General features: G+C 43.8%; 1 long non-coding RNA gene across 1 annotated transcript; it reads left to right on the forward strand.

Annotated features, from left to right (window-relative positions):
- Window positions 1–370: 370 nt before the first annotated feature.
- Window positions 371–3209, forward strand: LOC122370241. The gene is made up of 2 exons (XR_006254542.1): window positions 371–968; window positions 2192–3209. It is a non-coding gene; the product is annotated as an uncharacterized LOC122370241 (long non-coding RNA).
- The last annotated feature ends 351 nt before the right edge of the window (window positions 3210–3560 follow it).

A 3560-nucleotide genomic window follows, 5' to 3' on the forward strand; every position in this document is an offset into this window, starting at 1 on the left:
GAAATAGGGGAACGATTTGAAACTACGATGGGCCTTACAATATCAAACTCTTTCCCAACAATATTGAGACAACTATCAGGCGGTTCACGATCGTTTCATATTTTTTGGACGTCATTTAACAGTTCTTTTTCTTGCTTTAAATAATGCCTACATGGCGTTCCCATATTTGGGTTTATCGTTCCCAAACATGGGAACGAAAATGCGTTCCCGAAAATGGGTACGCTTGACCATAGTTCCGCCTACTGATTTCTGTTTGTACTGTAGCATGATGTTTTCAGACTTAAGTTAAACTTGAATTACTACAGCATGTTGCCATCATAACAGCAGTGTTGCAGCCAAATTGAAATTAAAATGGGTTTTGGAAAAAGATGCATCACCAACCTAAATCATAAATGCTTACCAATAAACGCACACAGCAATACGTCTGACCTCAGTTGGGCAAACTAGGCGGCGTGAATCAAAATATGGAGGCATCAAAATATTGATTCTAGTGGGCGGAGCTTTGACCATATATGGGCATAGAATCAATATTTTGATTCAATTTGGGACGTTCCCACCTTCAGACGACCCGTTACGGCGGAAATAACCCCCATGACGGCGAGATTTTTCGACAAGTCAATACAAAAAACTTCCCCGCTTCAATTTTTCGCTGCACGGCTATCAGCCGTTTGTCGCGCGTACCTTTACGGATGGCATAAAGATTTCGCCGCCATAATTCAACAAAAACGTGCTGTTAAAACTTGCTCTGTTTATCATTAACGACGAGCCTTTGTAATTTTTTCATAATTTTGTCTAAATGAAAATAAAAAATGCGTTATTTAGTTGTATAATTCATTTATAAGAAATATTCTTTTTCTTTGTATCTAGCCACGATTTCCGGTTCCCGCCATTTCGCGCCGGCGTCGTGGGTGTTTGGGTGCAACGTAGTGCTCCCGGTTTTATTTTGTTTAAGCGACCTTTTCTGAAGTGTAAGTAACAATGGATCATATTTTAAGATACTTTGAAGTGTGTTTTTCAATTTCAGGCATGTGATCTTAACGTTTCTTACCGAAAACTCGTTTTAAGAGATGGTCTTAGGAACATGGCGCGGTAGCGACGTCAGCGGCGCGGGACGCCTTCTCACTTTTCTGTTGTCTTTTTAAGCTATATTTTTTTGAAAATGATGTCTTAGGTGTAGTATTTCAGTGAAATATGATGTCCTTTAAAAGTTACGGTATAAATTAGTTACAAGAAGCCTAATGTTTTGTCTCACATGATAGAATTGCTGGGTGGACTCATGAAATGGGGGCAGTGCATGTCCAGAGGGCTGTTCACGGACCCTGTGTGCGGTCGGACCGCACACAGCCTCCAAGCTCCGCCCACTGCGTCCCTACGTCAGCCTTGCGTCACCGCACACAGCGACCGCTGTGGCCGGTCGGGACTGGCCACAGCGGACCGTCCACCGCACGCAGCCGTGACGTCAGGGCCGCCTACCCATCCCCTACCCCCACGCCTGCTGGACGTACCGCACACACCGCACGCAGCAGTGTGCGGTGCCCGTGAACACCCCTCTGTATTTTACATAATTTGGATGTTTTAGCCTCTGCTTGTGTCTCACTCACCCAATTGTTGCTACAACTTTAATTTGTAAGTGCAACAAAAGCAAGTTGCTGAATGGTGTAAGCCATATTTACATTATGCGTGATCTTCAAAAAAATTATGTGTCTAATGTACGTCAGTCCAGGGAATGCTGGATGGTTAATTTTCAGGATTTTCCATGCCAAAGTTAATTTTAGAGGCCAGTTTTATCAACACAAATAGTTGCATGCTGGAATTTTTTGCCTAAAGACTGCTTCACATATGGAGCGTTACATGATGGGCACGTAAACGGATAGGGCTGTACCGTTCATGCTCTGTATGTGAAGTAACTTTTTGACAAAAAAAAATCCAGCAGCCACCTATTTTTCTGTTGGTACAACTGGCCTCAGATCTACTTTTTTGGCAGAATTTATATAACTGCATGAGATGACAGTTGTTGGCGCACCTGGTGGCGTTCAGTGGAAATTTAAGTGACATTAAGTATTTAATTTTTTATTGAATATATTCTAAAATTAATAGTTGCTGAACAAATCGAATAATAACACATATAGTTTCCTAATTTATTGGCCACAAATGTCCTAATTATTGTGTTCTGTTCTGTTGTTTGCTGCAGGTCAACCAAGGCTCAAACACTGGTCGTTGCGGGGATCGGCTTCAGAGGGTCAAGGATGGCGTCTTGAATCGCTGTTCAGTCGACAGGCAACTGTATGACAACGCCATCCCTGTCAACCAGAGCGTCGACCGAAGTAGGGCGGCGTTGCGCGGACCTGGCCGCACCCGACCAACCGGTGGAGTACCTGACTCGGGCTGGGCGGAGACTACCTACATCACGACCTTTTGAACTTTGATCTCGTAGCGAGAAACAATATGAGGGAAGGAAGTGTGTATGTGGCTGGCGGGGCCGAGAGTGAAATGCGCCACGTGTTTATCCTGCCGGATGACGACAGCGTCACCAACCTGTCAAAGAACGAGCTGGTGCAGCGCGTGATGACTGCTATCTCGTCCCTAGAACCGGAGTAGAAAAACGTGCGCATAGCCCAAATGAAGCGAACCAAAACACAGACAGGACTGATAGCTTTTCGGTCGAGAATGTTCTGAAGATGCTGATCAGTAGACCAATTGGTGACCGTTTTCGGTGGTATTATGGGATCTTGTGGTGTTCCAAAGCGACCTGCTTTGGGTGTGGACATAAGTGGCTCAACCTGACAGGATTGATGTTTTAGGTAGCCGTGCTAATCATAAATCCTATATTGAGTGTATCTGTACAAATTTTGTTTATATTTATTTCATGTATTTGATTCGAAACCGAAAATTGCTCTTTGTAATTAGGCAACATCGAGACGTTGAGGTCATTCTCCAGACGTTTATTTGTTTTTCTTACCTGTCCACGGTATGTCTTATTGGTTAGGTCTCAGTTTCAAATATTATTAACTGCATGTTTTGCAAATACGTAGCCATATAGAATAAGAGACGTGTCCTAAAAGTGAGTATTGCTTTGCATGGGATGTGAGCATCAACGACAGGGCTTTGTGATGGCAAATGTGTGGCAATTGCAGGGATCTTTGTGAAATGTGTTATGAATATCATCGTATTATTTGCGAATGCAAATACATCCGTGTATCATATTTTCATTCAAATTGTGCAATTTGTGCAACGGGCTTGAGTATATTGTTCGGCGAAATATCTCTTACTGTACTCCACAGAAATGGGACGGGATGCAGATGCGTAGAAACACATTCATGAACACGTGAAAGACGATAAGTTAACTTTTTTTTACTCAAAATCAATGCCACAAAGCAGGGATGTGGAGCCGTGAAAATGTCAGACGGCTTCGGCTCCGGAGGAAAAAAATCGGCTCCAGCTCCGGCTCCGGCTCCGAGTAAAATGGTCGGGCTTCGGTTCCGGCTCCGACTCAGTACAACTCCTATACAAAGGTCAGCACGGCTCCCTTCACGCATTCCCTCGAAGGCTTGCAGCTTTGA

This window comes from Amphibalanus amphitrite, unplaced genomic scaffold (assembly GCF_019059575.1).
Source record: "Amphibalanus amphitrite isolate SeventyFive unplaced genomic scaffold, NRLGWU_Aamphi_draft 001113F_arrow, whole genome shotgun sequence".
Lineage (NCBI taxonomy): Eukaryota > Metazoa > Arthropoda > Thecostraca > Balanomorpha > Balanidae > Amphibalanus > Amphibalanus amphitrite.